General features: G+C 35.0%; 1 pseudogene; it reads right to left on the bottom strand.

Moving 5' to 3' along the window:
* Positions 1-255: 255 nt before the first annotated feature.
* On the bottom strand, positions 256-6,556 carry Vmn2r116l-ps37 (vomeronasal 2, receptor 116 like, pseudogene 37; annotated as a pseudogene).
* Positions 6,557-9,135: the final 2,579 nt, after the last annotated feature.

Below are 9,135 nucleotides of genomic sequence, written 5' to 3' on the forward strand. Positions count from 1 at the left end.
AATGTTTGGCAGATACTAGATTCTGACAACACAGGTATCCAGTGAAACTGGTTCACATGACAACTTTCTGGATTTCACTTGTTTGATACAAAGTGTTGCCGTAACTGTAAACTATCTTACAAGTTGGAAATGTCCACCACAGTCTTCTTGATATCGAGTGCTCCTTTCAAGACTCTGAAAGTCAGAAATTTATGTAAAGGTCAGAACCATGTTTTACTCAAGAGAATAAATAGGGTAAAACAGATGAATTTAAGTTTAATCTGGAGTCAGCTGTGCTGCACAATCTTCAATAATAGTGTCACCAATCTATGTGGAGTAAGGGACATTTGATCACATACAGTGTGAGGCCAAACACTAAATTTGCCTTCACTGAATTTCAGCAATTCTTGTATAAAATTTAAAATGTAAGCGCTGAAGGAAAGAAAACCAAATTTAAATTTCTTAATGACTGCAAACACTGTGTCAGTTCATTTGTTAACTGCTGAAATCCTTCTCCAGTGTGATTCTTGAACCTGAAGGCAGATGCAGTTACAGAAAAAAAAATGAACACCTGTTTACCTTCACGCAGGTGTCCTGATTAAGTCAATCCACCTTTATTTATACAATCACAATCCTGCTCACCTGAGTTGTATGGATAGAGAAAGTAAGGTAAATCAGCCCCCCATCATTCCCCTTTGCTGTGGCATCCAGTCTCCACAGGACCAAGGGCCTCCTGGCCACTGATGCCAGAAATTGCAGTCCTTCCCAGAGTGGGGGAAACCAGGAAGGGAGATAACATTTAAAATGTAAATAAGTAAAATAACCAATAAAAGTATATATAAATTAAAAAATAAAAAAACTTGAATCGAGAAAGATTTCTGTTAGTGAACACATGATATACTTAATTAGGTTATAAATATGTTCACACAGAATTAGAAAATTACATGGTTTATATATAGTTATGAAATTTTAATTATACATATATTACTACAAATTAAACAAATATATTCCTGTAGTGTGCAGTGAATAGGCATGTGGGTACAATTGAAAATGAAGTCCATAGAACTTTAATTCCTATGACCAGTTTACATGAAGTTAAGAGTTATTAAATTTTGGTGCTTGTAACTAAGGATGATCTTTTACAAGAGTAATAATTGGTCTTAACTACAGAGCTATTACTTCAGTGCTTCATATTTTAAAATTTAGATATCCTGAAAAAAATTGAAATTGGGGTAGACCCACTGGTGTTCCTCCTCCTGTGGCCCACTCCAAGTCTTCAGATATATGAAGTTGTTGACTCTGTGGGAAATAAGGAAAATAGCTTCTTATTTTGACTTTTAATCCAAGGCCTTGTGGAAAATTCCAAATGATGAAAATGTCATACTCTGTACACTGATTTTCCCTTTGATTCATGTTCACTGGTTCTCCAACAGGGTTAGTAAATACCCTGGTTTTCAGCAAGGAAACCACCTAAATGAGACGCGTAATTAGATGCTTACGAATGCATATCAATTAAAGGAATGCTAAATTGAGAATTCCCCTAATGTTTTCATGACTTTAAAAGACAGCTGTATTAAAATAATCCTGCATAACAAAATACAATATACATCATAGATAAGAAAAATAAATATACTTCATGTTAATGTTCAGTGGTAAAACATGCTAGAAGAAATGATTACCAAATAACAAGTAACTTGGTGTGTGTGTGTGTGTGTGTGTGTGTGTGTGTGTGTGTGTGTATACACATGTTTGTCAAAAATAGTTCTTAAAAAATGAAGCCATGTATGTGAGAATGAAGAGGAAGTCTGAGTATCTGGAAGTTGTGAAAATAAAGAATGGTTGTTGTTCTTTCATATACATACAATATACATATATGAAATAAACATAAACTTAATAAAATGCGCAGTCTTAATCATTTATGTTTTTGTAAATTATTAATTTAAATAAAATTATTAATTTAAAAGATAACTATTAATCACAGCACATGTACTGATTCCTGAGAAATTCTTTTGGAAAAATATTCTATTCTAGTCATCACTTAAGGCTTTTATGATAAAACTCTTGGCACCTATTTTAAATTTTGAACTCCTTTGGTAATATGTTGAGACATGTTTCATGAAACTCACTAATATTCATAAAAGTGTATTATCTCCTATTAAATATTATCCTTGTGAATGATGCATATCCATGTAAAGGATTCACTAGGGAATTTTGTAGTGTAGAAATCTTTACACTGAAAGAATAATCTCTTACAAATGTACAGTTATTTCTGATGGTCAATTTAAGAGATCATATTGATATATCTAAGCATAATGACATGTAAGAAACTTTACCTTCTGACAATCAGTGAATATTCCTTTGAGGTTTGCCATTTGCTGAGAATCTACTAGTTGAAGGATGATTTCATGGTAGGTGTGGGCCACAGCATACACAGCATTATACAAATTGTATCCTTCTTCACTGAGGACAATGTCAAATTTTTGCAGTGCTCTCCATTCCAATGTATCATTGAATGTAAAATGATCCATTTTGATAACGCTATTCTTAGAGATTGAACAATTAAAATAATTCCACCCCAGTATAGAATCAGAAATGTTTACTGGGTATTTGGAAGTGTTCATTGTTTGCATAAAATTCCTAAATTTAGTAATCTCACCTTTGTGGTATGCAAAGGTGACAGTTCCATGGAAGAAATCAAGGTTGAATTCTTTTTTATTTGTGATGACATACCATTGTGAGGTTGTGATCCAGACTCTCTGAGCACCTAAATATCCCCATCTTCTAAAGCTGAGTTCTAGAGTAGAGTTCATTTCACCATAAATGATAACAACCTTTGCTGAAGATGTCATAATTTTTTTTTGGTTCTTTTTTTTTTTTTTTTTTTGGAGCTGGGGACCGAACCCAGGGCCTTACGCTTGCTAGGCAAGCACTCTACCATTGAGCTAAATCCCCAACCCCCATAACTTCTTTATCATATATGTTAGCCCTTGTCATGTATATCTGCAAATTTTCTGGAATCATGTTTACAAAAGCTAAGCAGATTTCATGGCTTTGCATTTCCTCTCTCAAATCTGAGAGAAACTGAATACCATGGTCATCATCTGAGATGACCAGTCCAATCCAACTCCATCTAAAATGAAGCATCAAGGAGACCATGCCATAGGACAAACATATATCCTTATATGCTATCTGATGAACATAGGGCAACTGGTCATGGTCATTTAGGTTAGGATTAAATGGTCCAAAGAAAACCTAAAGGATATAGAAGAATGGATAAAAGGTCCGCATGAGGAATATGATTGTTAAGATGTTTGGAATTATATACAAGTAATATTATTCACCTTCTATAATGCCTATTGAGGATAGGAAATTATACTATGAATATTCTGTATTATTCCTATTAGGTCATGGAATATATATATATATATATATATATATATATATATATATTCTATGTCTGTGTGTTTGTGTGTGTGTATGTGTGTGTGTGTGTGTGTGTGTGTGTGTAGCACAGCATACTCATGCATGAATGCTGTCCAAGTTTTCATGTAGGTACATGTAAATGGAATTTAAATGTTGTCAACACATTTAGTGTTACACATTCTTACCATTGGTGTCATAGAATTAATTGCCAGTTTTAACGATGATTTCCAGGATGGTCCTGTAAGTTCTACATCACAAAGGTCCCCTCCTCCACAGACATAATTAATAAATTTCAAAAAATTGTTTTGTTGTGTATATATTAGATCCAGAACTCCCAATGCATCTTCACACAGTCCAACAATAAGGGAGAAGATCAAAGACATGTTGGGTAAAATATAAGGATTCTTGTTGATCTCATCAGTAGCAAAAAACTTTACCAGGAAAAACTCATATTTTGTTGCTGGTATTCTAAAACAAGGCATAGTGATGATTAAGGGAGATGTTTGAAGCATAAAATTTCAAATGCTGTAACGTTTGTAATAGGAGACATGATAAATTTTTGTCTCAGTGTTGGAATAAGTCTCATAAATTAGAGATCTTTAGAGCAGAATATAATTTAAGAATTCATAAACATAGGCACTATGGTATGATAAATTTGGTATTCATGGAAATAGATAAGTATTGTTTTATCTCTGAGATCCATCCTTGATTAAGATTACAGTTCTATTGAGTAAGACTGCTATAAAATAATCTTGGAGTTGTAATTCCACAGATACATTTTTAAAAAGCATGAATTAAACCACATACAAAATACATAGCATTCCCCATAATTTTTTTATTTAAATGCATTTTATACTATCAAACCTCTTAACAATATTGAGTACTTTGAGAAACAAATATGACATCAAAAATTTTGTTTTTATATTCATAACAATATCATTGATGCATGTTTGATAATATCCATAATTGAGGATCCTATATCTAATGTTGATTACTGAATTGTTTCAAAACATACAAAAATTCTTTGGGAATTTAGCATAGTGAAAGAGCATAAAATATTAAAATGTATCATTGAGAAATATATTAAAAAGCCCTTATATAATACTACCTAACATAATGAGAATATTCAAAATGTATTATATCTATGTACATTATCATACAATCACTTTACATAAAAAAGATTATCAAAGGTCTAGAAGAGAAAAAATTATATCAGTAAGAATTTTTTGCAAATTTCATAATGATAATTTCATGCACAGTGAGAAAATATAACAATATTATTTCATGATATTTGTATAACATGACTGTAATTTTCTTAACTGTTACTATTCATCAAACAGGATAATTATTTAAAGATATATTTCATTTTAATTTATTTATCCATTTCAAAATATACAATAAGAAAGGAAAAACTACATAACCGGAATATTATCCTTTAGGCTCTTTTACACATCAATTTAATGTTACCTTTTATTGTGTTGTTACTATATCTATTTCATAAAAAATGTACCAGATTTTTCTTAACACCTCAGTCTTCCCAATTCTTTGAGATCCTTTAAGTGATGTCTGAGCACAGAGATCTTGCCATATGAAGTGTGTTCCTCTGCCCCAGCACAGGTGGCAGTTCATCTGATATTATTAGCAACTACTTTTCATAAAGAGTAAAAACACAAAACATGCTTATTTGCTGAAAATTGCATTTTCCAATTGAGAGTTTGGAGCTAAGTTTTTCTTTCTAAACCTGAAAAGTGTATTGACTCAGTTCATACATTTGTAATTTTAAACATTATGGCTTATGAAAGTGTCACCAATAAAAATTTCCACTGTTTTCACTGAGATGTGGGACAATACAGAACACATCAGAAATGAAATTCCTACTGACCTAACATAGAAGTATAATAATGTGAAGCCACCATCACTATCAAAGTGTACATAGTGTACTGTGACTAACTATTGGAAAATATATACTTTGAATCCCAAAGACATGAAAATTGAATAAGAAATTGGATGAGAGTCAAAGATAGAAAAGCACAGGAAACCACAGTTCATGAAAGAAAGAAGTACCAGGCACATTGATTGGTGAAAAGGTGAGTGATTTAAACACTCCTTCCCTCATGATGTGCAGGCACAAATGGTAACATATCACAATTGGGGTCTCAGAACTATATAGCCACATTGAAAACAGCTTCTTATCCACAAGAAATACATGTATGCTCCTAGATAATCTCTAATGTTATATTTATTCAATAATTAATAGAAATATTAACCATCTATCTGATACTGATAATAAGCATAATCCATGACTGAGTACTTGCATATTAAACCAAAAGATTATTCTGATAACAGAATATGAAGACTGACAGGCTTTTTCTGCATTCAATGTCAGCTTTAGAATGGCAGGAAGTGCTCATTTAAAGATTATTTTAAAAACAAAATGTATGTATATTCACAAATATATATCCAATGTTATACATGTACACATACACACATATTTCAATGTATGAATGTATGCTCAACTGTTGTAGACCAAAATTAGATAACTTTTTTATGAAGGAATTTTGATACATGCTCACACAGGAATCATTGACAGTCAATTGAATCTAGGCAGGGGTGTAATCTATTCATATTGTGCTCTTGCCAAAGGTGGGATTTTTTAATTTAAGGCAGATGAAGAGAAACCTTTCTACATAAGATATAAATAAAAATTCGAAAGAGAGAATTCAGTCTCTCTCATTGTTCATCATTGAGAACTGGAGCCCAATGTAGTAAAGCTAAACTAAACCGTGACACATTTGAAAGTATTAAAATAGTAATTGACATAATAATTACTTTTCAGTGGTTCCTAAAGATACAGGAGGATGAATAGGACAGAACCCCACAGTTTGTGTACACAGCTTAATATTTCTAATTCATGAAATTGAAGCAGGAAATAAAGTTACTGACTTACCTAAAATCAATAACTTCATTATAAAAATTGTCTTCAATAGGTTTCTCAGTTGTCCGAAGGAAAAAAACCACAATCATTTCACAAATCCTCACCATTATCTTGACTATTCTTTATCCTCCAAAAGCAAATAGGTTCAGTCAAATGGAACACGATGAAAGAAAACTTCAAGAGCAAAAAGGAAACAGTGAAAGCGCACAGCTTCTTCATGTCTGCTAGGATCTAAGATGGAGCAGTTGTGAAATCTGATTCTTATGAAGAGAAAGATCACACACACACACACACACACACACACACACACACACACACACTTACCTGTGTGTCTGTTTTAAGTCTACTGTATCCCTGGATACATTGGGAAAATTCTGCCTCAAGCTCTACATCTGAGATCTGAAATGTTTTGATCAACAAATGTCTGAAAACATGTTGTGAAGATTATGTTCTCCATTCCCAAGTGCCATGATTTCATGCATATGCATGGCATTAGTCCAAAGGACAATATTTTCTTGGACATCTTGGACTAGACCATGTGGAATGAAATGTATATAACATTTTTATTCCCAGGGACAATCTTTTCTTGGGCAGCTCAGACCATATCATGTGTCTATATGTATGAACACAATGGATTTCATCAGAACTTCCATAGTAAGACTGGAGTTGAGAAAGTCCTAAACGTTCCATGTCACTCAGACTTTGGGTTAAATCATGGGACATTATGTCTTCCATTGTCTAACATGGAGAAGGGCAGTATCACATACAGCACTGAGCCAAGAGTTGAGTATACCCTCTGTTGTTCATATATTATTGCATGCTAGTCATGTTTACAAAATCTCAAACTTCCTGTGATTCCCATTAACTGGAACGCATTTCATTGTGTCAAATCCAATAATCCCTGGAATTACAGAGATTCAACACCCATCCTGTCCAATATCAGTACCTGTGCAGACTTTCAATGAGTTATAATGCTAATCTCTTTTTTTTTTTGGTAATTTAAGAGGCTTTTTAATTATGCTTTCTGTGTTTTTCAATCAACAATACTTTAAAGCCTTTAGTTTTTCTCTTTTTTTTTTTTGCATTTTTTTATTAACTTGAGTATTTCTTATATACATTTCAAGTGTTATTCCCTTTCCCGGTTTCCGGGCAAACATCCCCCTCCCCCCTCCCCTTCCTTATGGGTGTCCCCCTCCCAACCCTCCCCCCATTGCCGCCCTCCCCCCATAGTCTAGTTCACTGGGGGTTCAGTCTTAGCAGGACCCAGGGCTTCCCCTTCCACTGGTGCTCTTACTAGGATATTCATTGCTACCTATGGGGTCAGAGTCCAGGGTCAGTCCATGTATAGTATTTAGGTAGTGGCTTAGTCCCTGGAAGCTCTGGTTGCTTGACATTGTTGTACTTTTGGGGTCATGGGCCCCTTCAAGCTCTTCCAGTTCTTTCTCTGATTCCTTCGACGGGGGACCTATTCTCAGTTCAGTGGTTTGCTGCTGGCATTCGCCTCTGTATTTGCTGTATTCTGGCTGTGTCTCTCAGGAGCGATCTACATCCGGCTCCTGTCGGGCTGCACTTCTTTGCTTCATCCATCTTGTCTAATTGGGTGGCTGTATATGTATGGGCCACATGTGGGGCAGGCTCTGAATGGGTGTTCCTTCAGTCTCTGTTTTAATCTTTGCCTCTCCCTTCCCTGCCAAGGGTATTCTTTTTCCTCATTTAAAGAAGGAGTGAAGCATTCACATTTTGATCATCCGTCTTGAGTTTCGTTTGTTCTAGGGATTTGGGGTAATTCAAGCATTTGGGCTAATAGCCACTTATCAATGAGTATAATGCTAATCTCTTATCTGATAATCAGTCCCTGGCAGTCCGTGGCATTTGATGAAGTATTTTTTTGGGGTTTGTTTGTTCACACCTCATTACAATGATTGAGAACAATTTCATACATTTTACTCAAAGGAATGAAAAAATGTAGGTGTCATTAATGAGAGAGAATTTTATTGCTAATGTTAGTATATACCTTATATTTTTCACTCATGTCTAGTTGGTATTTCTTTTGAAACAGTACTGCCTTGGATTACTTTGCAACAACACGGATGTATGTTGTGATAATTTATGTAACTTTGTTAGACTATAATTAGTGATACAGATGAAGCATGGAATTTGAATTATAATTTTTAACTACCTTGTATTTTTGTCCAGATATCAACATTGCATGGAGTAGAGTCTTTCCTCCTCCTCCTCCTCCTCCTCTTCCTCCTCCTCCTCCTCCTCCTCCTCCTCCTCCTCTTCCTCCTCCTCCTCCTTCTCCTCCTCCCCTCCTCCTCCTCCTCTTCTTTTTTATTCCTTAATCTTTTTTTAAGTCCAGATTTTATCTCCCTCTTGGTCCACTCTCTGACTGTTCCACATTCCACAATCCTTCCCACACCCCCCAAGCCCTGGCTCCAAGAGGAAGTCCCCACCGAAACACCACACACTAGACCTCCCCAGTCCCTGGGGTCCCAAGTCTCTAGAGTGTTAGGTGATCTTCTCTCACTGACTCCAGTCCTCTGCTGTATGTGTTGGGGGAATCATATTAGCTGGTGTATGCTGCCTGATTGATAGCTCTGTGTCTGAGAAATCGTGGGGATCCAGATTAATTCAGACTGCTGGTGTTCCTATAGAGTCACCCACCCTAATTCAACCACAGGGATCACCAGCTTCTGTCCATTGGTCAGATGTAAATATCTTCATCTGACTCTTTCAGCTGCTTATTGGGCCTCGTGGAGGGCAGCCATGCTAGGCTCCTGTCTGTTAGTACACAA

Source organism: Rattus norvegicus, chromosome 14 (assembly GCF_036323735.1).
Source record: "Rattus norvegicus strain BN/NHsdMcwi chromosome 14, GRCr8, whole genome shotgun sequence".
NCBI lineage: Eukaryota > Metazoa > Chordata > Mammalia > Rodentia > Muridae > Rattus > Rattus norvegicus.